The following is a 27,938-nucleotide window of genomic DNA, read 5'->3' on the forward strand; positions in this document are numbered from 1 at the left end:
AACACTGGAGTCATGTCTGTCCTCCTTTATGGAGCAAAGTCATGGAAATCTACAACAGAAATGGCCAAGAAGATCAATTCCTTCCAAAGTAAATGTCTGTGGACATTTAAGAGTCCAGAAGAAAGAGTTTATTGCACCATCAGAAATTCTAAGTAGGGCAAACCAACCATACCAAAGCATCAAACATACTAAAAAGGAGACGATGAAGACATTTTGGGAAATGCTTTAAGAATGCCACCAGTGCCACTTCCACATCAAGTGATAATATGGATACCACCTGGAAAGAGAATCAGAGAAACATTACATAAAACAAGAGAGAAAGAAGACCAGTCCATCAACATGACACTCAGAACAGACCAGCACAAGACCAAAATAAATGGGGGGAAATGGCGGGCTCTCTATGCGCCTGGGAGAATAAAGAAAGATATGTACAGAAGAGCACTTCAAACACACACACACACAGAGATGCACACAATTGCAAACACACACACACACACACACACACAGAGATGCACACAATTGCAACCAGCAAGTCCCTCAGACCACAGTTTAGTTCTGATCAGGTCTCTCCTGGTACTTTGGGTGGTAGCCTTTGTTGTTTCCAGTTGCCTCACTACATAAAAGGGGACTTAATTTTACCTTCCACTGAGCCTGACAAAGTGCTTTAGCACACCCACTGACTTTAACAAGGTCTGTGATGGTCTTTGGATCAAAGACTCGCTTGATGGCAGCCATTAGCACCTTCCAGCATAACAATATACAATCATTTCCTATTTTATTTTCCTGTTTTTTTCTCCCTGCTGCTTTTAATTAATTATTTTGGCTAGAGATGTCCTGAATTCAGAAATGGCTCTATGCTGTGCAGGATCCTGCATATAGTAACATGCGGCGCCTTGCCCCATCCAGCTTCCACCCCTTTTATGACTGAGTTCCCCCGCCCCCCTCCCCCATCTCCCCATATTGCTGATTAGAGCTGGATTTATGGGCAGGCGACCCAGGTGATTAATCAGGAACGCTGGGCTCAGGGTGCTATTTTTGTTGTTAGCGTCAAAAGAGAAAACAGAATGTTTGAAGTAACATGCTTCAGATACTTTGTATGTGGCTTTATTTTTCATTAACCTCCTAGAATGTCCTATATCTTTGTAGAATCTTGTGGAACCTTCCAGACTTTCTGAGAACTACGTTTTCTTTGAACCTCCTAGAATGTTGTCAGCCATATCCTGGCAGGTTATATAAGATGTGGGGCATCACCAGTCTCTCAGTGAGATATAAGAATGAAGTGAAGTGAAAGTGTACTTGTGTTTTAAGACTTAAAGAGTGTACGTTGCGACTAATAAAGGACATATTTAATGAGATGCTAAAGATATCTATCAAACCCCTATTTATGCGACAATATAAAAGAAATACTGTTACTACTTTTGCCATGCTTTACACGTAATGTTGGATGACTTTCTAAGACTGCGGAACATAGACTTTTGCTCTCCCTAATACAGTCTGTTTTCCCTCGTAGAAAATAAAAGATGCCCCGAAGAAGGCTTCGGGAGCTCAGTATAGGAAGCGAAATGCTCAATTACAATCTAGTTTGCAGCAAGGGGCAAATCTGATGGGGAAATATCTGAAACAGAACAACACAGACCGGGCTTTAGGCAGTAGCGATCATCCCAGTGCAGAAGAAATTGAGGAGTGAAGTGTAAATGACGGAAGTCCTATTACAAAGGAATTTGCAGATTTACCTGAAGAAAATGAACGGAAATGTGAGGAAAGTGATGGAGAATCGTCCAGTTTGCCTGGCGGCGTAAAGAAGAGTGATGATTAAGAATGTGGGGCTCACGTGAAAAGGAGAGTAATTATAAAGAAAAATCTGGTTTACATAAAAAGGAAAGAAACAATGAAGAAGAATCACCCTCTCATGATAACAGAAATGGCAGTTTTTGAACGGACTGGGCAAAATTGAGGATATGACATTTTCCAGTAAATGAGCAGAGGCAGCACTTCTCAAAGTCAGACTGCGAAAGAGCACTCGAGAGTGTGTGAGCACCTACATAGAGTGGTTTGTAAAGAAGCTATGGACCATTAGTGCAGCAAAAGAATTCAAAATAAATTGATTGACCTTATGGCAAAGTGCTTGATAACATGTTGATGCAGCTCAGCAAAGTGAAGTACTACGCTGTAATAATGGTCTGCACTTCTGACATTAGTCACAGCGAAAAGGTGCATCATTTACAGTAGATTTGTTGACGACGAGGATGGTTGTATCCAAGTGAAGGAACACTTTATCTGTTTCCGGTCTCTGGACAACTGTATTGTAAAAGGCCTAACAGAACTGTTTATGAATGAGAATAAAATAAAATGTCAGGACTGCCACAGCCAAGGCTACGACAATGGTATGAACACGAAGGGAAGAAACAGTGATGTCCAGGCAAGGATCCTTGCACTGAATGTAAGAGCTTTCTTCATGTCTTGTGGATGCCATTCCCTCAACGTGGTTGTGTCAGATGCAGCATTGTCATCTTTTGATTCACTATCTCTCTTCAGAGTAACGCAAAGGATATGTGTCCTGTTTTCAGCATCAACTATGGGGTGGAAGATCCTCACAGACAATGTTACAAATCTGATTGCGAAGCCGCTAAGTGACACTCGCTTGGAGAGCCATTTTGGCAGCATAAGGCCAGTGAGGTACCAAGTGACTGAGGTTTATGATGCCCTGATGGAACTGGTGCAGTTAAGTAAAGCCAAGGCCAGAATCTGACATGAGGCGCAAAGCCTGGCAAACCAGATCACTGACTTCAAATTTCTGGTCTCCATTGTGATTTGACATGATATCCTCTTCCAAATAAATATAAGCAAGGCATTACAAACTCAGTTGATGGACATCACGACCACTTCTGCTTTGATGAGAAGCTGTTTGGATTTCATTGTGGCCTACAGAGATGACAGATTTGAAGAGGCCATCGCTGCTGCCAAAGAAATGATGGAAAACTTAGGAGTTCAGCCTGTATTCAAGGAAACTCTTATTCACTGGAAGAAGAGACAGTTTGGTTAAGAGGGCAGAGATGAGGTGATGGGAAACTTGGAAGAAAAATTTAAGAAGTTGTTTTTTTGCTTGCCCGTTGACACTGCTCAGGTGTCCATCGAAGACAGGTTTGGACAAACGAAGCACCACAAAAAGATCTGGGGTTTTTTGTATGACTGACCTTAGCTGCTGGCAGACAGGAAAACACTCCTGAACAATTATACAGATCTTCACTGGATGCTAACACATATGGACTGTTCAGACATCAATGGTAAAGACCTCTATGTTGAATTGGACAACATCAATCACATTTTGCCACCGGGGAAGCACTCTCTACTCCAAGTTCTCCAAATCATTCATGATGCAGAGACAGTCTTTGGATCTCTCTGTGTTTCAGTTCACAAGGGCAAAGGTGGGAAAAGCAACCTTTTGAACTAAAGAACTAGAGTTAACGTTTTAAGGCTGTGACCTACTGTAACACTGTTTAATACTGGTCCTCTCAATATTAGTGCACAGTTCAATTTCTTGATGATAGTACATTTCAGTTATTCTTAAAATTAAAAAGTTTCCATAAACTTAGAGGAAACAATTTTCATTTGCTTATATATGGCATGAATAAATACAGATTTACAGATCCTAACATGCAAATTTGTCATGCATGCAAATCGTGCATCAAAGTCATGAATTGGGCTACAAATGCAATAAAAACTAAGGTATTCAAAAGTTTAACAAATGGGCGGGGGAGAGGGAAGCACACTGAAGACGCTCCTTGCCTGGGGTGCCATTTGGTCTAGGGCTCGCCCTGCTCTTGATACTCTTTTACTAGTGACTGGCCCTCTCAGCCTGTGTAACCTTGGTACTTATCTTTATAGGAGGCAATGTGACATCTGGACAGAGAAGTCTGGAAATGTACCAAAGCACAGCTTTCCATGCAAAGAGGGCAATTCAAATTTTGCCATGGGCCACTAGGACTGCAGTCACACAAGACTCCTAGATGAGGAATGGCAGGCACTCTGCATGTGGAGTCAGTTGTATTTAAGGTGGTGAAGAGCCCCTAGAAGAATTCCGTAGGCAGGCCAGTTCACCAATTTATGGGCACTTGGTTGTGCCAAACTCTTTCTTTTCCTCCAATCACCTTGAGACTTTGGGAAAAAGAAGTGAGCTAGTCATGTTAGTATCGAGACGTAATTCGTACTCATGTATGTGCTTATTTTTTAATATTACCACCTTTGGAAATCTGCATATCTAGGAATGGTGTTGTACCATCACAATGCCAATTGGCAGCCATATCTAGATGTATATGCCAAGTAGATCTTGATGTGAGGTTATGAGCTACAGATTCCAATAACATCTGGTTTGTGACCTGATATTAGGCACAGTGGTAATGCATTCTTCATACACCAAGCCTGGATGTAGGTCAGCTAGACTTAACTGAATCTTGCATAGTTCATCCATATCCTTTATCTCACTCTTTCTCCCTACCTATCTTTCCATTTCCTTTCATGCTTCAGCTTTTCCCTTACTATTTGAGGATTTGAACCGAACCTTTAAAGGAGGTGTTAGCAAATCAGTCTAACACCATAGTGTTACTGTAGGTATTCATCTTTGCACCTTGTCATCAACTTGCATGATGCCCCATTGTTGAAGCCATATTGGCCCCAGGATATTAGAGAGACAAGGTGGGTGAGGCAATATCTTTTATTGGACCAGCTTCTGTTGGTGAGAGAGACAAGCTTTTGAGCTGACACAGAGCTCTTCTTCTGATCTGGGAAAGCTTGAAAGTTTGTCTGTCTTGCAACAGAAGTTGGTCAAATAAAAGATATTACCTCACCCACCTTGTCTCTCTAATCAACTTGCACTGGCATTTGGCAGGGTCACCTACTGAAAAGGTAGTTTATTGAATGTCATTTTCCCTCTGAGTCAGAATGGATCTGATGCCACAGCATGGTACTAGCTTTCAGATGAGAAGTAAAGCTGAGGCCTTGCCTGCCTGTTGAAATTACAGTCTGACATGTATTTTGATTTGTACACAAACCCAGGGATTTGAGAGTTATTTGTACTTATTTTGAGCAGTGCTTCTCAAAGAGATAAAAATATTGAATGCCTACACATTTTCTTATGTGATCCTTTCCTGTTGATAGGTTTCAGAGTGGTAGCCGGCTTAGTCTGTATCAGCAAAAACAATGAGGCGTCCTTGTGGCACCTTAGAGACTAACAAATTTATTTGGGCATAAACTTCCATGGGCTAGATGAAGTGGGTTCTAGCCCACGAAATCTTATGCCCAAATAATTTTGTTAGTCTCTAAGGTGCCACAAGGGCGCCTCGTTGTTTTTCCTGTTGATGTTGTCTTTGATCTTCTTGAGCATTACAGAGTGTTGCCCATAGCTGAGTGCTGTGATTGGACAGTCGGTATTTAAATACACTGTATGGTGAGAGGCCTCGATTTGGAATGGGTGTGAAAAATGAGCAAAATGCACATACCTATGATCTGTTGTAATGTAGCTGATCATTTCTTGGACTAACTGTCCACGTGTTTGATTGAGTTCAGTCTGCAGCTTTGCATTTGCTGGTGACCACATGGGAATACCATTTCTAAAGTTTATCTTAAATAGGAAAAATGGTGATTTGCCAAAGATGGCAGCCATGCTGTCCTCTGCAATGACTTCCCAGCACTGGTGAAGGCCGAATCCAAACCCCATTGAACTAAATGAGACTTAAAGTTAACTTCACTGGACATTGGATCAGTCTGCACTTTTCATAAGAGAAGGGTGTTATTCCCAATGTCCTGGCTAAATTCAGTCTTGGGTAATGCATTAGACTAGCCTAAATCCCCCCTGCAGTTCCAAATGACTATTTTAATCCATCTGATCTATCACCTAAAATAAATATAAATATATTCTTAATATTCTTATTAATAAGAATTTTACTTTTTCCTGAGGATGTCACTGGATCATTCTGGTCCTGTTATTGTGAGAAGGCAAAGCAAATGTGATGGGACTTCACTTTTTTGCTCTGGAACAGCACTGCAACTTCTCTGATTTTGTCCAAGAGAGCCTGAACCACAGCATTCCTGACTGTATCTCTTTACGTGACTCACAAATGTGACTATCGCTGAGTCCTTTGTAGGTATTGTCCTTCATGTGCTGCCCTAAAATGGTGTGGTTTTGTGAGCTGTTGTCTGTGTGGTGGAAGAAATTATCTCTCTATGTTTTGTATATCACTTTGTAGAAACTTTGGGACCTTTCAGGGGAAAAATACTACAGAAATGTGAGGCTGTCTCATGGCTCTAGTTAATCATAACATCTGACAAGAAAGGTGTTAAAATAGATGGAATCTCATGAGGTTCCCCTCCCCCCCCTTTATCTCTGAAGTAATCTCTGCTGTATCACTTCCTTAATTACTTTTTTTGACAGAAGATGGCAGCCTCTGTGTATTCTAGTTCAAGGAGATTTCTGTCCTCTGCATGGGGCTAGGTTTCATTTCTTTTAAACTTGACAGAAGCTTCCCAAAAGAAAGTGAGATTGGGCAGAGAACTTGTCAGAAGCTTTTTGCTATTGGCAAAGACTAGAAATGGTACTTTCATCACATTATGATTGGCTGAGTGTTGGAAAGGCGAGTAGCGTTTTTCTAGTAGAAATACAACAAGCTGTGTGCTTGCTATGTTTATGACCCTTGCTGTGAAAGCTAAGTCTGCAAAGTACAACCATTCACTGCCAAGCATAACCTAAGTAGTAAAATGAGGAAGAATTGGGAGGTCTGGACCTTTTTCTTTAAGCAAATGATTTTAGAATTAAATTTGATCCACTCTTAGGGAAGCACTACTATTAAATATTTAGTACAATTTTCTCTAAATCAACTTCCTTCTAGAACTGGAAGCTTTTTTGGACCCACAACTAATCTGTGAGAAGATACAATGCTCAGCACTGCCATGTAGGAACATATCAGTGAAACAATTCCATCCCTATACCTGAAAATTCCTGGACTGCTAATTATATGTCAGGATTTCTAAGTGTCAAGCATTGGAACATCAGTGGGAATAAAGGTGCTCAGTGCCTTGTAGGACTAGGTTTAGTTTTGGCTTCTGAACACATCATCTTTTGAGTGTCTTGTCATTTTACATCTCATCCAAAATATGAAATAGTATTGAACAGGATATTTTAAATAGATTTTTCCTTATTAGAAATTGGGGATTTGATTAGCCCAAAATGATAAAAGCACCCTAACAGCATATCATCAGCTCTGAATTTTAAAAATCATGAAAACATAAGAAAGTTAACAGTAACTGTGTGTCAGAGATGGGGAGAGCTGAAATTGAGTCAAATTAGGTGGGCAAAATCCAAGTGAGAGTCTCAGATGCGCTGGAATGTGATAGAGGGGCACTAAAGTGGTTACCATAGCTGGTAAATGTAATCCAGGAAGGGGAGACTTGTGTGTTATGCTACTATGATGATGTGATGTGTTATGATGACCCTGAGTCTGATTCTTATTTACACTTGCCCCACTTGAGGGCATCTTATCTCTGACCATTTCTCATTCAAGCTATGTCCAAATAACTCTGTCACATTCTGTATCTTGTTAGCAACCTACAATTATCCCAGTATAAAACAGACCAAGTCTGCAAACCTGGAATAGATGTAATCCTTAGGATCCATGTAGACTTACTGCAGGCCTATGTAGTTGAAGAATAACTGTGGTGTGAGATATCTAATACAGAAAGCAGATGAAAGTGGAACAGTATGTCGTGATACAGTATCTTGAGTTTGTATCAGCCCAAAAGTTTTTTTGGGAGGAAGGAGGTACAAGCTAGTGACTGACTTTGTGAAACTGGCAGCTAAGACTGTCAGTTTGAGGCTGTCCCTTGACATGGCTGTTACCTATCCGAGTACTTGGATGGTTTTTAAGACAACCAAAATCTAGCTTTGCATTTGGCTAAAAAATTATGGGGGTGGAGCACATTTATATCCAGAGCAAATAGATCTTTCACGACCTGAAGATGTCCCCACTGGAAAATCTCCTTTCCAGCCTGTTGATAGTTGCATCAGTCAGCCAAATTCCGCCCTTAGAGCATAAGTGGGCACAACTCCATTAAGATAAATGCACTTGCACCTGTTCACTCCAGGGCTGAATTTAGTCCCGAGAGCAGTCGTGTGGAGTTGAAGGATCCTTGTTCTCAGGGGCAAAGAGGAGCATGTCATGACTTGGAGGGTGGTGGTGGAGGATACAGTTTGATATAGTTGGATGGGTATACTATTTAGATCCATTCCCTATACTTCCAGTAGTTATTTTTAAAAAAATACACTATGTTGGTCCTTCTAATTGCAAACAAAAAGTGACAAGGAAAAGAATTCGTAACATATGTTGAAGCACAGTTTTATCCTCTTAATTACCATGAAATTACACAGCCATTTGGTACATGCCTATTTTGAATATATTTATGTGACTTCAGAGGCATTAGGGTTACTTCATTTGCAATGAAAGAAGAAAAATGTTGCTAGGAATACAGGGCTACATTATAATCCTTGTTATCATATGCCAAATTAAAAATATGTCCGTGTATATTTGCTTAAAAAATGACTTGCACTACATGGTTTTCCCTTGGAATTAGTATAGTTAATATATTTAAAACATCACAAAACCGTTTTATATTTATCTCCATAGAAATATGCCAAAGTAGATTTTTCCACTGTAATGTTGCGGGAACACAGAGTCCACTTTAAGTAGGATGAGAAGTATTTCTTAAACAATAATGTAGACTAGGGTCATATGAGACCACAAGTGTTGCTTTAACAAGACAGTCCTTTCATATGCACTACTTATCAGAAAAAAAAAAAGAGAAAGTTGGATACCAAATGTAATATATTTGTGGTTCTGATCCAAAGCCCATTTAAGTCAATGGGAGTCTTTATATTGATTTAATGGCCTGCAGACCAGGCCTATATTACACATGGGCCATCCCACATTTATATATATCACACTGAATGGCAAAATCTAATTAAGGTGGCCACCTGAAACATATGTGTGTGTTGCGTTTAGGAGTTATCACACTTTTATTTTCCCAATTTAAAAGAAGAGTTGGCTGAAAAACCAAAAAATTTCCCATGAGAAATTTTGAGTGGAAAAAAATCTTTGTTCAGTTTTCCCAAGGGAAGTTTTGAACGGATCTTAAATGAAAATTTTCATCTCCTTCAGAAATGTGAATTCAAAACAATTTCATTTCAAAACTGCATGTGGGGAGCCAGAATTTCTCATCAGGATTGATATTTTTCTGTGAAAATGTTTGGTTTAGATGAAACTGTATTTTCTCCCAGGAAAAGTTTCCACATGAAAAAATTTGACCACCTTTTATCAAGAGCCAAATATGAGCTTTTATGACTTCCCTTTTCTGCTAACTAAAGGGAAGATTGTAATAACCAATCGAAGAATAAAAAAAGATTTAAGAAATGTTTTATGCACAAAATGAAGCCAACCATTTGCTTTATGTATTAGGGATAAGCATGTACCCAGGAAGCTTCTCCTTAGAGATTTGCCCATGTATATTCACTACAGCTGCTTGAAACTCAAAATTTCCGTTTCATGGGAAATTCTGACGTTTCAAAACTTTTCAATTCCAAATCAAAATGTTTCATTTCATTTTTGACTATTTTATACTATATTATAACTTGCAAAATAATATAATATAAAATACATTTTGAATTGAAAAGTTATTTCTAAATGAAAAATCCAAATGTTCTGTACCCATAAGGTTAAAACAGAAATGCTTGGGGGGAAAAAACTTGAAGGAAACTTAATCAAAATCAATATGATCTTGTGAAAAGTTTTGATTTTGATTAAAAGGCTTTCTCTGGTGGACATTTTTTTGACCAGCTCTTACTTTAACCTGACCTGCAACTCCTTCTGTTACTATTCAAGACCTGGGCTGCTTTGAGTTAACTGTGCGAATCAACATGTTTAATGTTGCAATGAGGACAAAATACTAAAGAGGACTAGATTAAACCCACTCATCTTTCACACCTGATTTAAATATGCTTTGAACCCTGGATTCTAAAGATGAAATGATACTGCATTAACCTTCTGTGCTAACTAGAATCTATTTCAATACTGTGTTCATATAAATAATTCAATAGATATTATTTTATTCAATTGTTGCTTGATATGTCTATTGCTCCAAAATAGCAGGGAGGTGGGCACATTGGCACAAACCTCATACACCAACTAATGAAGCCTATGGTAAATGTAGATTATGATATGTTAAAGTGTATTTTGTGGACCAGATCCTACTTTCAGTTCTATTAGAGTGAAACAACACTGACCGTTGAATGGCTGGGACAAATCCTCAGTCTTTTCATGTTACCATCTGCATTTAATGTCTGCATTTAATCTGAGTTTCACTGGGTTTTATCCTTCCAGTATAACTCAAAGTGGGATAGGTTACACTGACATTCTTCATGGTGATGCATCCCCATCCAAACTGATAATTTTCATTGATGTTGGAGGAAGAAAAGGTGACAGTGACAATTAGAGGCTTTGGTATCCCCCACACTAGAATTAACATTTATAACTTTGTAGCAAGACAAACAGGAGGGGATTAAAAAGGATTCTAACAACCACTTCTCTTCAGTTTTATCTATGATTTCCCTGTTTATTCCTTTCTCTATCTTACGTTTTAAAGAACATAATAACGACCATAATGATACCTTTATATGGTCAAGTCACATTCTCTACAGGTTTGATTTGGCATAATTAACAATTTATATCTTGTACTTCTTCGCCTGAAAAGCACTAATAATTCAGGAGCATGCTGTCGGTGCTCACTGATATATTTCAGAACTGCTTAACTCGTCTCTGAATGTAGCATCCAGGAATGTTTCTGACCCTGTTCTGCAAGTGAGAAATCACCTTAAAAATGCAGATTACATAACAATCTGTTTTAGGCATGTAGTCAAAAACATGCTGATAGCCTGTTATAAATATTCATAGCCACTGAAAATTTAATCACAGATTTGACATCAGAGGTAAATGGTAGGGCTGGATTTTATCCATGGCTATTGTAATGCATTCCTATTTGTTTATAAACCCAGGGCCAAGTCCTGTCCTTGATTACAGCTGTGTAAATCCATAGTAACTCCTCTAAAGTCAATAGAATGGAGTTAATCCAGATGCACACTGATCTAGCTGAGAATAAAACTGGGCCCTGTACAGGTACAGAATGCAGGGGACCTAGGGGAAAAGGCTTGCATTTCTCTTAATCTGTGGCCTTTGGGGGGCTGCCCAAACATATTATGGGACTTTTTGCAGCAGTGGAATAGAAACACCCTAGCCATCCCCACCCCTCCCTTCCTGGTACATCCTTCCACCTCCAATCTTCCCCCAGGTTGTTAGGGTGGGGGGTGAGCTGCACCAGGGGATGCTCCTTGGAAGTGGGGCTTGCAGGTGATTGGGCCCACAGTATTCATTGTACATCTTTTTAAACACCTGATTTCAGATGGAATTAAAAAATCAGAACAATCAGCAGCTCCTCACCACTCTGTCTTTATCTAGAAATGGACAATCATCGGGCTTTGTGAGAGTGAATAGGATAATGAAATAGTCTTGGTCTGTTAGCCTGATTAATAGTAGTATTGTTCACCTCTTATATTACGGCTTCAATCAGGATTCAATCTCCACACTGCTGGACAGTGAACAAACACACAAAGGCACAGCCAGTGTCCCAAACCGCTCAGAAAAAGCTGACCATTCTAATTGCTCTCCTGTGAGTATTTAACAATACCTCAGGCCCCTCCAGCCATCTCCAGTTGCTTTTTACTCCTCAGATCTCAACTTTGATTATGACAGCTATTTGTCTATCACAGATAAGCAGTCAGCAGGCTGTGTATCTAGACTATTGTAGCATAACTGTCCCAGCATGGCAATAGAAATGAGTAGAAAATGGAGACTGCATAACAGTTCAGCACTTTATACATTGTGTCACCTCCAAGGAGACCTTTCTCACTATGTTCTCTTGCCTTAAAAAAAAAGTCTAAAATTGATGTATAGCAACACAAATACTGTCTAACATTTTCCAGCCCCTGAACACTGGAAAGAAAAAGCTATTAATCACTACCATTATTAACGAATTAGGTTGATTGTAGATAAATGGCTGGAATAAGAAATCTCTGCAGACTGAAGGGAGAGATTCCTGTAGGATGTGCAGAGCAGGAATGGATATGTTGCCTTCTAGGCAAATGGGAGAACATACAACAAGAATTTCACAGGAAAGCTGCTAAACTCTTTGTGGCAGGAATTGTCATGTGTAATGTTTGTACAGTGCCTCGCACCATGGGGACCAACCTCAGAGAGGGAAGGATGGTCCAGTGGTTAGGGAGCTTGCATGGGACCTGGGAGACCTAAGTTCAGTTCCCTACCCTGCTTCATACTTCCTGGGGGACATTGGGCAAGTCGCTTGGGCCCAGATCCTCAAAGATAGTTAGGTGCCTAGCTCCCATTGAAATCAATAGGTGCTGGCTGCCGAAATGCCTTTGAGGATCTGGGCCTTAGTTTCTCAGTGCCTTACTTCCCGCTGGGTAAAATGGGAACAATAGTATTTCCCCACCTCAGAAGGATGTTGTGAGGATAAATACATTCAAGATGGCGTGGTGCTCAGATTCAATGTAATGGGGGGGGGCCAAAGAAATACCTTTGATAGAACCTGGTTGCCATCTTTAGGCACATCTACTAAGACTAGAGCACTACACAGGTCTCTTCAAGGGGTGTTGGAGCACATTAGTGGTTTCTATGGCTCTATCTACACTGAGTGAGGGGTGTGATTCCCTTGCTCGTATACAAATAGTCATGCTAACTCAATGAGAGCTAGTATGAGTATAAATAGTAATGTAGCCATGGTAGCATGGGTGGCAGCAGTGGAGGAATGGCTTAGCCATGCCAAATACAAACCCACCTGCAACCAGTGAGTATGTACTCGGCACAGCTCAGCCATGCCCTTCCTTTTCCTCATGTTGCCATGGTTACACTGCTATTTATACTTGCACAAGCAGGAGAATCACACCCAGAGCTCTTAGCACAATTAGAGCCTAGAGGAGGGGTGCAGGAGTCATCACATGTCTCTAAAAAGAGATTCAGGAGGGAAGTGAAAGTTTCTACAGGAAAGGAGTATTAGCATGTGGGCAGATCTCTCTAAACAACGTGGGGCCTTTACAAAGGAAAGCACTGGATTCCTTTGCAAGAGGACTATGCGAGAATGTGGCCGTTACTATGCAAGATACATGGGATCTCTGTAGATGTATAGCATGTTCCGGTAAAATAGTCTCCAAGGGAAGTTGTGAAAGACCTTTTGCTTCAGTTATTCAACCAGACTTGATAAAACACTAATAAACTAATGGAAAGTATAAATCCTATCCTGACAGGGAGGTGAATTGTCTGATCTTAGAAGATGACCTATAACTTTTATAAAGCTATCCTATAAACTGACAGAAAAGAATCCAAGACCTTTATCCCTTCTAGTAATAGAAATTAATTACAAGGAACAAATTTGCCTCTCCACTGCTCAGTTTCCTCCATCTGTAAAATAGGAATAATGATACCCTCCTTGGTAAAGCACCCTGAGATCTGTGGATGAAAAATTCCATATATGGGCTAAGGATTATAAAATGCAATAAAGCTTGTCTGTATAAAAAGTTATATTTCATAGCTCTGACTTCACAGCTGTGAAATCTTGCCTTTTGGTCATATCATAGCTGTGAAATCTGACTTTCTCCCACTAACTAGCAGTGGGAACTTTGGTATATGCTAATGCTATTAGCACAGAATGCTAATAACTGACAGTATTAAATCCCCAAAACACTGGATTTTCCTCATAAAATTTGGCAGTGACATAGGTTTAAACATGAGAATGAGAGTTTGCTGCAAGAAACCTTAATCTGGATTGAATCTGTATCCTTTGATATACCAGCTGCATGCATCATTTTTCCATGCAAAGGGTGGGCGTCCAAACCAAACCACAAGCCTCCCTCTACATCTGTTCTATCAGACTAATTATTCATCATCCTCACCCTATCACCATCTCTCATCAGCTAGGCCGTTGCTATCATTTCCCTTACTATAAGGCATGTTGCGTGGTACTGCCAACCAGCTGCAACATGTTGATTTTGGGCTGCTGACAAGTTTGGCAGGAAAAGAAATGACTGGTGACTTCCAACTTTTCTCCAGTAAAGCTGAGCAGGGGGGTTCTAAAACTGAACATGACCCTGACAGCAAATTCAGATTGGGTTTGGAAACCAGGAAATAATATAACCTAGAATAAAAACTGGTCTCTCAACACTTTTTATCATGTATGTAAGGCTATTATCCACTTACTTTCAAAGCTGCTGTTTTAGTAAAATGTTCCTATGAAAGGAATGAGAGTGTATCGAAAACACATGGCTCTTACAAGTAATAATACTTAGTGCTTGTGTGCTGCTGTTCAGTTAAGTGTCTCAAAGCATTTTATAAACATTAATTTATTTAACTGCAAAATGTACGTGAAAAGTAAGTAAGTGGCATTACACCCATTTTACAGATGGGTACATTGATGGTCAGAGACTTGCACAGGTGTAATGAATCTATATACTTTAAACAATCTGTTACACCGCAAATTAGTGGCAGGTCAGGATAAGAACTCACAAGTCTTAACTCCCAGGTCCTTTCTCTAGTCACTATACCATACAGCCTCATATACGCTACTAATGTGTCAGCCTACGTTTGTTCCTGTATTAGACGATATGTTCATGTGATCACTAGTGGTATATGCTTAAAACTTAAAGGTACAATTTTAAATGTTACAAAATAATTGTTAATAAAAATATTGAATAATAGTTTACTAAAATCCCCTCAACTGTTTATCATTGCTGTATTTTGGAAGAGCGGTGTAAAATTTATTCCTGTAATATTAACCACTAAATGGATATCTTTATAATTGGAGCAAATTATTCATATTATATGAATGATCATATTGGTCCACACCCATATTTTCCATCCAGCCCTCTTATTCATTCCCTCTGGGTTGATGGAGTACCATTTGCAATTTAGAATTGGCACTTAGCCTCATTTTTCATATTGCACTGGAAAAACATAAATGAAAAGAATATTTCTAAATGCTCTATGTTCTTTTATTACTGTCGTTGCTAGCTGATGGCTGCCTATTGTCTGTTATCTTGTCTGTCAAGCAAGCTTATCATACTTACCCACAACAGATGTACAAATGGGGCTAAACTCAGCCCAGGATCTACACTGTCTTCTGCATCAGGCATTTTATGATAGATAATCTTCCAAAACCCCAGCCTGGCTCTATTGTTGAGCCTTCCAATTATTTACTGAGTAGATTTTATCCTTAAATCTGCCCCTGATGCTAGAAAGAAGGCAGGGACACCTAGTAGTCAGAGTGCAGAACTGTGAGCTAACAACTCCTATACCCTAACCTTGTCTATAACATTGATTCCCTCTGTGGTCTTAAGCAAGTCTATCTCTGTCTCAGTTTCTTCTTCTGCATCAGGAGATATTTACTTTTCTGCCCTACACATGTATCTTGAGGATGGATAAATGTGGAGGTGGCGGGGGGGCTGGGGCCGGCCCTGCGGAGGAGGAGGACCTCAGCCCGGCTCTGCATGGGAGGGCTCAGGACAGCCTGGGGGTGTCCTGTTTTCCCTTTGGGGGGAAAACCAGATCATCCAATCTGACTGCCTGTATATCACAGAGCCCCAACACCACCTGCACGCTAAATCCAATGACCAAAACTGCATCAAAATATTGCAGCCCATAGAAGACTAAACTATTATGTGCCAGAGACAGAGAACAGGAGGGACTGAGGAGCAACAGTGCACAATGCCCCTCAAGTGGCAGGAAACTGATTAAGTGAAATATACTCAAATTATCCCAGGAAGTGACCTGGACCCACATGCTGTAGAGGAAGGAAAAAACCCTTCCTCTCTGCCTCCCGCTAGGTCACTGCCAATTTGATCTGGGGTAAAATTCGTTCCCAATCTCGTATATAGCAGTCAGTTAGACCTTGAGCATGGGAGCAAGAAGTAGCCAGCTACGCAGCCGAGAGAGAGAACGCTTGTTGCCGCCTCAGAACACTGGCCCACCCTGTCCACTGTTCCGTCTCCAGCTGTGGAGATAATAGTGTTGCTAGCCTCAGAAATCATGGGGCACCTCCTCCCACTCCAAAAAGAAAAAAAGAAAAAAGAAAAAAAAAAAGAAAGGCATCACAAGATTGTTTTAATCATGTCAAGAAATCTTTGTTTTAGACTCTGAAGATAGCATCAGATATAATGGAGTGGTGTCAGAGGACCTATTGGGGGGATGGGATTGTATGAATGATTTTTGGCAAGAGGAAAAGAGGGTAGGTACGATACTTGTCTTGAACAAAATTCTCTCCCTGTTCTGGACCTTAAAATATGTAGCTGTATTAGGTTCTTGTTGCCATTGCATCGGGGTACTGTACAAAATCTTAAAACAATACCCTATCTACGTTGCTGTCAATCAACAGAGTATAGTAACCTTGAAACAGAAAGTTATAATTAACCTAGAAAATATAATTGCAAACTTCATATGGGATTTTAAAAAAACAGCCAAGATTTAAAAGACTTATCTCACTAAATATAGGGAAGACTAGGGCTTCCTAATATGGAACTCTGATGAGTGGTTCTGTCTGACTCAGACCTCCACTTTCTTTAGGAGTGAGGCTAAGCCCTCAACATGAAGGTGAGGTTAACAAGAGTCTTTCTATCAACTTCAATGTGCTTTTGATCAGGCTCTATGGCAGCAGGGAGAATTTGATGTGCACCTTTTCCTTTCAAAATGAGTTAAATCCTCCTCCAAACACTGTAAAATCCCAATATTACTGCCACTTCTTTTCATCTGAGCAGCTAGCAAAGTTTGGGCCCTGCAGGTTGTTTCTGTTAAGAGGAGAAATTGATGATGGAGTCAAGTATCTCTGGTGCAGTTCTGTATATTTACAAAGACTGCACAAAGTCCTGCTCCCCAGAACCCTCCAGGAATCAAACAGGAAACAATTTTTTTGCTCATGCCTCCAAGCCTCTTTCAGTCAGCAGTAGACCCAAAACAGGGTTGCCAACATTGTATTTCAAAAATAAGGGACTGTTTTCTTAGCACCTCCATCCCACCACTCCTACCAATATTATCATAATAATTTATTATTATTATTAATAATAATTATAAACAGTACTCACCTACATTCGCCATGGATATTTCGTGCTGCTTTTTGTAGCATGCAGCAACTCCAGATCTTGTTGTACAGAGATGAAAAAATAAGGGACGTCTCTTGTAATAAAGGACTGTCGGCAGCCCTAGCCCAAAAGCACTCTATGTAGACTTTTCTCAGGATGACACATTCAGTGTTTGTTCAGGCTGTGTCTACTGCGTTTTTTTCCTTGCTTCTGTGGTGGGTTTTTTGCTGCTCTCTCTCCACATACCTCCATCAGACAATACCCAGCAAAAACTTTCCTTTCACATGATTCAAATTCCTGAGCAGACTGACATGTACCTCTATTTTGGCCAATGACATGTGCCTATGTTTTGGGTTGAGGCCTTTAATATTTCTTACAATTATCCCAAATGAAGGGTGGCTGCTACACTTACCAGTTTTAACAAGGTTTAACCCAACCAATAACAAAACAGGATAATATGGAAATTTAGAAAATCTGAATTCCCTTCCAAGAATCCTCTCAAGCCTCTTTTGGGTAACATGCAGAACTTAAAAGAGAGAAGAGGGGTGGGGAGAGATTGAAGAGAAGGCACCAACTGAGGTCCTAAGGTGTCACAGGATGGATTGGCCCTTTTAAGAGAGCTGAGCTCAGCCTAGTCCATCTGTGCTTTGTTTGTACCCCCCCCCCATGGGCTTTGACACAGATAAAGGGAGTGCTCAGCTGAGCTGAGGGGAGGAGGGGCCTGGGAGGGGAGAAGAGAAGAGAAATAGCTCTCTACATCAGACAAAAGAAAAGGGCTGATTGGTGTTACCTGCAATGAGGGTCAGAAACCGTAAGAAAGAGGCTTGAGAAAACACCAGGCAGTAGGGTTGGGAAGGAACAGCTGAGCCCAGCATGGGACTGAAAAAATGTAGAGTCTCAGAAAACATTGTTTTGATTTAAATTGACATTTTCACTGCACTGTTGTTTTCACAAACCAGAAGGGGTGTTATTTCTCTCATATGAGAGCCTGGTTGCAGTTATTGGAAGCCCAAAGAGGGGAAGCCGAGGCAGCAGTAGCAGGTTCGGAGGCTGCATTAGATAAGGAAAGGGATTTCTGGCTGTGGGATCATCTGGTTTTATTTGAAAACTTGTGAAACATGAGCCTGATCCTTCTCCATTGAAGTCAGTGGAAGTTGGCTCAAACCCGATACTTTCTTAAAGGAAAAAACAGCTAAAAAGAGAAACAGTGATGTGAAAAAAAGCCCAAGATTAATCCCACATAACCCTGTTCATTCAAAAGCCCTTGACAATGTCCCTTAGTTTCAAAGCCTACTCCTTATCACTGGAACTATCATATCCAAATTCTGCTTCTCATTCTCTCAGGGTAATATGAATTAAATCTGCATTTTTAATAGCCATCCTTGTTTAAGGCTTTTAGACTTCACTAACAAAATAGCAAAGGAGACAGAACGGAAGATTATGCAGTTTAAAATAGTACATAGGATGTGCTTCATCTGCTTTAAACGTGGTTAAAGGTGTGATATATGTTTAGCAATGTGATAAATGAGGAGGAAGCTTATCCATATTATTTGCTCATGTCCTAAAATTAAGAGCTTGGTGTAAGGTGGTTTATGTGATACGTGAAATCTACGAATATAAATGGCCACCTTTGCTGCAACTATCTCTTCTAAATGATTTTTCCATGTTTCAGAGTGCAACTAAAATCTCTTAAAAATGGGTGGCCATTGCTCTTTCTTGTGCAAAGCGATTGATTCTGAGAGGGAAACGTCAATGTTCTAGTTATTAAATGCTGGAATCTGGAAATGACTGCACTGGCTTCACATGAAAGCCTAGTATGTAATTTAGATTAATTTAATTCATTATGGTCAGAGTTCATCTGCTTTTTATAAGGTAGAGGATATAGACATTCCAAGGGGATTAGAATTTAAATTATACTGTAGGTTTGTGACAGGGGGAAGAGTTGTGATGGAGGGGTGTGGGGAGTGGAGCATTTCCATTTTTTCCCTGATTGTCTGGGGTTTGTGTGCTGTTGGTGATACTGGATTTATTTTTATGTTGTATTTTGCCTTAGTTACAGCAGGAGCTTGTTGGTGCCTCCAATAAAAAGTTGTATTGAAATTGTTATGCTAACTCCATTTTCTCCTGATCACAACTCCCTGAAAAGTTCTTTGGGGCTAAAATATTTTATGCCTTGTTTCAGCTCTTATTTAACTTTTTTCTGGAAAGTTTGAACAAAATTTCTTCACCAGTTTCTTGAGCTTTGTGAGGGGGTGAGAAAGAAAGATATTCCATTGTAAGATAACATTAACATGAACTTTGCATGTGTTCATGCAACTTTAAAATTACTGATTTAAAAAGGTGAAATGTTCATTAGCTAAAATTGCCCGCGTAGACATTTCTTTCAATTTACATGGGGGAGGGTGGAGGGGGTTTGGAAAATCTTTGTGCATGGAAGAATGAGGCCATGTTTTTGGCATTGGTGTTTGTTTATATAGAGTAGAGTGACATTTAAATTTTAAAACACCTTAAAGCAATATTTAATTGAGTGTTGTTCCTAGACAAAGGTAAAAATGACCCAAACAGTCCAAACTTGACCATTGGGGGAGTTGTTTTATGTGGCTTCCATGCTGCAGATGCCACTCTGAGAGGAAATATGACTCATACCACACAGGAAATGTAGAGAGTAGTGAGGATATAAGGACAAATAGCACTGTCAACATGATTGCAAGACCTTTACCCTTTGTTGGCTACGCTATTGAGCAGAAAGCCTTCAGAGAATTCCTGGGAGGTTCAGGGCAAATTGCACTTCAGAAGAGCCTTGTACAGATTAGACGGTTTTGACCTGGGGATCTAACTGCAAGTGACTCAGCCTTATTGCACTAATGTTCCATTCAGCTCATTGAGCATTTGTGCCTGTGTATTCCTCCCAGCTCTCCCTTCTGTTGAGAGTGCAACACCTGCATGGGAGCTGCAATACTAACTGCATCGCGAAGCTGGATTGCCATTCTCAGACATTCAGATATCATGAGTTAGGGCACAGAAAATCATGAGATTCTACTCTCTCTCCTATTCTTATTCTGCCCTTATCACCATAGTATCTGTAACTTCCAGTAGTGCACTAAGTGACAAGACTAAGGTCTGTCAGATGCGATTCACTGTCTCACCCATCCTCTCCTTTGAGATTGGCTTAAAAATCATGAGATTATTCTTTTTAATTGTGCAGGGCATTTGCCCTCTTGTTTCTGAGCCTTTAGGGCATGCTTGCTTTGTATCTTGGAGCTTTTTCTATACAACCAGGAGGGCTAAAATCTTTGTCTTTATGAAAGCTGAGATTCTCATGCAATCTCTTAAAGCCTCAGCTGCTGGAATCAGAAGAAAGCACCAAGCATTGTGAGACTAATGATAAAATCATGAATTGGTAACACTGCAAAGGGGCTTTTTTTTTCCTTTCTTTTTTTTTTGGTAAGGCGCTGATTGCCCTCAACTCAGCGTCTTGAGGGAGACACTCAGCAGAATTGGGCTCTATTTCTCTGTCATGCTAATCTCTGATAGAAAGTTTTCATCATAAAGAAAGCGCTTGCTGTAGACTCTTTGCAATGCAGAAAGAGATTGCATATTGAAATCCTTATGCTCCTGGGGAACATGAATACTAGTCTCTCCTGCCAAATCTCTCTCCTTCCCACTGCTGTAACAGCTCCACCCAGTTGTGGTTGCACTTCAGTAATGCTACTAAAGACAAGATATGAAAAAGCACAAGACTCGTTCCCCGTGTGCTTCGATACACAAAAATTAGAATTATCCCTTGCCTATACACCTTTGGATGTACATGCAATTGAGTAAGGTATGTTGCAATTCTGGGAATTACATCTGAGACCCCAGTGTTATCTTTAATGCTTTGTATGGTGTAATTCAGTTCTAGAAATAAATCCTAAATGAGAAGAGAGAGAGAGAGAGAAAGAGAGAATCAGAAAGAGAGGTAAAACAAAACTATATATAGCATAAGAGGGAAAGTAGCTTGGAGCCATAACCTCTAGCTACAGTAATACAACTAAGTACCTCTGCCTCTGTTTACAGATTACAGGAATGCACATCGTCATAACCACCACCCGCATGAATATTGGATGGTTTCACACCTCCCTCTTCTCCTTACTATTATTATTTAATGTGGTAACTTTTCAATATCTCCCTACAATGGAAAGACAAGAGGGACACATTTTCTTTCTTGTACAGTTGCAATCTAGTGCAGGAGAATGTCTGAGGAGAAAATTGGTTGGAGACCTACTGAGAAGCCAGAAACTGGACAATAGCATTGATTAATCTGCCATGAGTCTGCGGGCTGTCTTCTATGGTGAAAATCTCTTTGCCTTCAAATTTTATAACCACTCAAGGTCTTTCCAGTCTTTGTACTTTATCCCTATTTTTTAGACCTATCCTTACTTCAGCACACGCTACCTGCTAATACTCCATACAACTGGGGGGAATGAATCAAGAGCAATATTACTGAAAGCCAAATCCAGTGTTGTGTAGGGAAAAGGCTGGGTTTCAGCCACAAACTTTGTCAAATCTGGAACCTGACTAAATATTTGCAGCATGGGGCACTGAGATGAATTATGTTATAATGCTAACCTGGTAGAGCTCACTCTTCAGGGAAGGAAAGCAGGTGTCAGGAACAGACCACACCCGGGAGATAGCTTGCTCCATGAAGTTTTAAGGTCTGTCTTTGCTCTTTACACATGAAGAAATAAACATATAAGGCCTAGTTACATCTATAAACTGCTACTCTAGCATGGCCCTGGTGGCTTCCATAATAAAACACAGGGAGACCGCTGGGACAGTCCCAGGGTTGTGAGGCACCTCACCACTATCTGCCCCTAGTGTGAAGCAGTCTTGTCTGTGTCTGCTATAGTTCAGCTCCCTGAAGCCAACAGTCTCTGGCCAAGCAGTGCCTTTGAAGTCTCCAGAGACCTTGCTCTCTCTCTCTCTCTGTGCAAACTAGTGATAGGGACATGCCAACCCCTAAGTCCTCGGAGTGTTCCCTGTAGGGTCCAGCCCTGTGTCCACTGTCCACTGTCCAGAAATTACCAGGTCCACAAGGGAATATTATACACAGCCTGACTGTTACCACTCAGGATCAGCTCCTTCATAACATCACAGCACGGAGATGTATTTATTGTGAAATCAATCAAATTTATTATCCAAAGCTATGAATTCAGAAAGAGTGAGTAAGGAAAATGGATACAGAAATGGTTACATAGAAAAGAAAATCATAACACGCCTTCTAGAGATTAAACTTAACTTTATCAGGCTACATCCTTGTCTAAAGCAATTTATCTCACCTAAAGCAATCACCCAGCATCTTCAACCAGCGCAGCTGGGATCCCTCCTTTTGTGCATGCAAAAGTTCTGTTCTTATGCTTTCTCGGTGAAGGATAAAGGGGTGTCTCCTTACTTTCCCGTATATCCCCCAAAATTCATTGTTTCTCAAGAGTCAGGATGACCGTTATGTTTGCTTACAATGTTCAATTTACATGTAAACCGAGGTAGATGGGAATATACATCTTTTGGCAGAAACTTTTTCATCAGCCGTGCCTTGATTCAGACTTTAAAAACATGTTTTCCAGCATGTAGACATAACTCCTTACGCAGTGTTAGTACATATATTTCACAATGATATAAATGACCAGTGTGATCCTGGATGTCATTTAAGATCTCGCATGACATTCTTTATGGATAAATACTGTGAAAGCAGTGTGTTAGATGTAGTGAGTTTATCAAGCCTGATAGGAGTTGTTGTTCTAGAACAGTGAATCCTTTGCCAGTTGGCATTGAGGGTCTTATGGGTCATAGAAAGGTCCCAAACTATTTAAAGGGATACTACCCAATTCCTAGACACTACAAACTCATTGTGCTAGGCTTTCAGATTTGAACTCATGCAACCAGATCCAGCACTGGGAAAGCTGGCTGTCAGGAGAGTTGAATCTGCTTTTGCCAAGTTCTGACTTTGGCCTGTAAAGTTCAGGTCCTGTTCATCTGACTCAAACACAGCATGATAGTGTTCATACAGATTCATATTTTCCTTCCCCAAACTCTTTGTCTGACTCAGATGCTCTGTTTAAAGTGCAAACCTTCTAACTGCTGCTGAGGTTTCTTGTTAAACCAGTTATTAAACCACTAAGTAATTAGCATGGGATTGACATCCTTCTTTTGCATATGATTATGTCAAAAGATTTTTTAACACTCAATAAAGCATATGGTTGATTAAATACCTTGATTTTCTCTCCATCCGTATTCTTAAGTTAAAACTCTAATTACAACGACTCCTTGTCTTTCTGGAAAGTACCTGTTCTACCCACACTGCCACTTCCACCCTGCTGTTGATATGATTTGCAACTATATGATTTACAACAGTGACTATGGCTGCCTGCTGTAAGATTGAGCAGTTGTCTAAAGTAGGATGGGTCTTTTAAACAACATTGTACGCTCAGTATCACCAGACTCTTGCTCTTGATTGTATTATCATATTAAAGACTTGGAATTATTTCTCAGGAGAAAAGCAATAACCTCTTGTGAAATTCACATTACCCAAGTTTCTCATTTTATGTAGGAATATAAGAATTTGTATATCGATCAGACCTATGGTCCAACTAATTCCAGTGTTTTATCTTGAGCAGTGGCCACAACCAAATGTTTTAGAAGAAGATGCAAGATGTTCTCATTCTCTATATAAATATCTAAATCCTGCTAAGTAACTGGCCTCTCTAATCCTGCAGCAGGGATTTCCACAGTTCATTCATTTTAAAAAAGTATTTCCTTTCATCAGTGCTAAATCTGTTACCTTTAATTTAATTAGCAGTCCCCTTGTTCTTGGCTTATTAGAAGGCAAATAGGACAGGATTTATATTCTTTTTATACTCTATATTTGGCATACTTTTGTAATGTCCCTGCTCACAAGAGACAAGTAACAATAATCTTTTCACTTGCCTCATAAAACTTTCCATGCCTATCATAACTTTTTTCACCAGTCTTTGGAGTCCTTTTTGGCCTCTGGTATTTTTTTTTTTCATGAGCTGCAGAGAGAGGCTAAGTGACTTGCCCAGAGTCAGGCAGGAAGTCTTTGGCAGAGCAGGTAAGGGCACATATAATTTATGATTTATGTAATAATATTGTCACAGTCTCAATATAAATGTGTATCCTGTTATTTATGCATCCTCATGCTTTCTATTGCCTCAGGGTAGTCTGAGCATTCACTCCCTCCCATTCTAGCATCTGTCAGTTCAAACATTTTTAAGCATTGCCAGCCCAGTGATCATTTAGGAAGCAAATAGTGCAATGCTGAGATTCTGTTTGTGGCAGAAAGTATTTGTCTTGCTGCATCTAAAGCTACAGAAACAATTTGTATCTGCAAAGATGAAGAATCCTTAAGGGCCTTCTATCAGCCATGTGAATAACTTCATCCCTCTGGGAAATGGTTCCAGAACAGCCCTGCACTCCACCGGGCTTCTGACATTCTGTTCTATGGTGCCCTGTCTGAGCCACAGCAGAGGAAGAGTTAATTGCCTGCCTCTGGGGAGGGGTGGAGTAGATAGGCAGGGCTAGTGATTGACTCATTCAACCCAAGCAGATGCTCACAGTTAGAATGGGGAATTCTTTAAAAAATGGCTCCTTGGCAGTCAGAAAGGGAGAATGTCTGTCTGAGCAGGAAGCGCTCCAAATTCAATAGCGAGAGTGCTGGGCAGTAGTCTGAAGGGGCCCTTTTCTTTGATGTAAAAGATGGTGCATGTGTAGTGAGCTGTTAATATGCTCTCTGTGGGTTTGTTTATATGAATGAACACTTAAAACTGGGAATAAAGCCTTTTTGCAAAGAACATTTTATCGCTGCTGGGCTGGGGTGGCCCACTCCATCACCTTCCAGGCAATAATTAAATTCACATGGTTATTGAATTAACATTTGTTCTCTGACTGAGACTGCAGGATTACTTTCTCCTCCCCTTCAGGAATTAAATTTGGAATCAATTGCTAATGGGGAGAAAGGGAAGGAATTCTCAAGTCTCACTGAGCACAGATGGAAAAGAGAGATGGACTTGCAGAAATTAACTTAAAATCTTTCCCTAGACCATTAGCATCATATCATCTATATAAGTGGTAGGTTACTTATCACTGCAACAGACAGGGAGATCAGGGAGCCTCAATTCTGCAGCAGAAAAAAATAAATCAATAACCTTTTTTAAGTCAACAAATAATTTTTCACTAATTGGTGATCATCCCAACCCTAACTCATTATCTTTCTGAAGAGCCATACTTTGCAATACCATCAATGAGTGTTTGGCTGAATATCTCAACAGCACTGTGGAGAGTTCATTGATTTTAGGCCTGTGACTAATGCTGAGGAGAATGGAGTACTTTAGACAATTATTTGTCTACACCACTCTAATTTCTGCTGAAGGGTTTTCAGAGAGGCTGTTTACGAGGTATAGGGCAAGGGCACGTTTCCCTACCCCTTGTCCTTTAACTCACATGATCCTTCACATGTGATGGGTTCTGTTTAGCTGTGGTTTGACTAGCAACAGTTAACGAATGTACCACCTCTCTTTGGTTTTTCACACAATGACATATCACAACCCCACCACTTCGGCTCTTATCTATGATTGAAAATAAGGAAATCATGAGGAAAAAATTCTGGCTGTAGATGCTTTTCTGTTGACCCCTTGCAACAGGTATGTTTCCATGGTAACCACACCTGGCAGTGGTTGAGGAATCCTTCCCACCCCCTTTCCTCTTGCTTTTCCAAATACAGGATAAAATTGAAAGCTAAATTAGCCTATGGATAAAAACAGGCCTCCCTTAACCTTTATAGTGCTTCCTTTTTTTAAACTGCACTATGTTGGTCTCCCTGTGGCTCCTGCTTGCTGTCTAACCAGTTTATATGAAGTGGCTCTTGGAGAGCTGCCTTGTCACTTGATGCTGGCTCTTCTCCTGGCTTCCAGGGGAGAGAGAGACACACAGTGGATGTGCCTGTGGAAGGGGGTGATGAAATTCAGAGCAAAGTAAACCCAGGCTACTTCCTTCTTAAAAAACAGCAAAACACAGCTCCCACTAAAGACATTGAAAAACCCCCTTTCCTTGTAAGCAAGTGCCTTAGTTGCCACAAGGATGTTACTTGACTCTGACTAGGCTGGGAGGTAGCCCACATAGTAGTGATGAGAGGAAAGCTACTCTGGCTGATTGTGAAGGGGAGGTGCCCATGAAACAATCTCTCTGTTAAGATATGTTACGTGCTATGACCAGGCTTGACAACATGTGATCTTAGCCAGCTTCATCTTTACCGGAATCTCGGGGGAATTTGAAGGGGTTAAAACACAACACAGTTTAAATGCTCCAAGAGCTATTACCCCAAAGCCCACAAAGAAACATACCCAGCCTGTAAGGAAATTCTATTGCCCATAAGAAACGGGTGCCTTGTCAGAAGTACAAGCCTGCTCTGTGGTCTCTGTGCAAGCATTAAACTTGCATGTGTAATAGTGATATCCGATATGACCATGAAGGATTGGATTGAATTGAAGGATTCAGTGCTGCTATCTTTGTAGAAGAGTTGAAGTCCTAAACGAGTTGCTTACTTGTGACCTCAACGTTATATTGCTGTATGCTGAAAGAGCTTCCTGCTGTAACATGACCACATTCCTGTTGAATAAAAGTTAAGCACAGAGTCTCTACTACTCTGTCTAACAGGGCTGTTCTCACTGATTTCATTCATCTCTCCAGGCACCAAAAGAACTGACGGAAATCAAAAAGGCAATGATAATGGTGCAACACCAGAAGAGATAAGACTTCAGTGCTGAGAGGGAAGTAATCAAGCCTCCAGCTTTACTGCCAATAACAAGAAAGTTATTTCACTGCTCAAGGTGGAAGCACTGGTCACAGCCCTCCCTCTGAAGTGAAAAAAGAATTGGGGCAGCTCCTGTGAATCTGGGGCTAATATATTGTATGAGGACAAACAGGAGTACAGGATAGTGGCACAATATACATAAATCAACTAGTAGCTATGGTCCAATATTACAGATGCCAGGGACTGCAGGAGATATAGTGGCCAGAAAGCAGGAACAAAAAGTGTGTAGATGGTGCAGACCAAAAGTAAAAAAAAAAAAAAAAAAAGTGCTTAGCTGTTTGTTGTAGTGCCAGGCAGAGGAAAGACTATGTTAGGCAATCAGGCATTTGACAATCCTGGGCTAGCTGTAAAAGAGCATACAGGATTATAGACACAAGCTGTGACAGCAAGTTAGCTATGGACACAGCTATAGCTGTGGAATATGATTCTAGATACAGCATTTGCCAAGTGCTTGGTATATTAACAACACAGCTGGAGAGATTTATGACATAAAGAGCACAAGCTGCAGAGCTACAGAAAGGGATCTTTAATTTACAGCATGAGCAGCCCTGTGGTTAACACAAGTAACACAATCCATTCCAGAATGAGCTAGCACTTGGAGGAGTAATATCAGAAAACAGACAGAGCTCAGTCTAAGCAAAATGAAATCCTAGAGAGAATTCATTAGCTCCTCAGTTTCAGGCTGATTTGGGCTTCTGTGTTTCACTTGATTGGGCAGGATGTGATGGATACCGGGCCTGGATTAGTTGTGAAGTGTGCTAACTCCAATGAAAAAAGGGTTTGGGCGGGAGAGGGCATTGAGGAAAGCTGCCCATCTCCTTGTCCCCACTCCATCAGGGC

At 40.4% G+C, this 27,938-nt stretch overlaps 1 protein-coding gene and 1 long non-coding RNA gene across 4 annotated transcripts in view; one reads left to right on the top strand and one right to left on the bottom strand.

Moving 5' to 3' along the window:
- The window catches only part of LOC144930222 (uncharacterized), a 264,343-nt gene extending 246,438 nt beyond the window's left edge, over positions 1 to 17,905 (bottom strand). The window contains exon 1 of the long non-coding RNA XR_013635368.1: positions 17,237 to 17,905. This is a non-coding gene — a long non-coding RNA (uncharacterized LOC144930222). The remainder of the gene's footprint in view (positions 1 to 17,236) is intronic.
- Positions 1 to 27,938, top strand: part of LOC144930221 (uncharacterized) — a 453,637-nt gene that overhangs the window by 193,744 nt on the left and 231,955 nt on the right. The window lies entirely within an intron of this gene.

The sequence above is a fragment of the Lepidochelys kempii genome, chromosome 2 (assembly GCF_965140285.1).
Source record: "Lepidochelys kempii isolate rLepKem1 chromosome 2, rLepKem1.hap1, whole genome shotgun sequence".
NCBI classification, from domain to species: Eukaryota; Metazoa; Chordata; order Testudines; family Cheloniidae; genus Lepidochelys; species Lepidochelys kempii.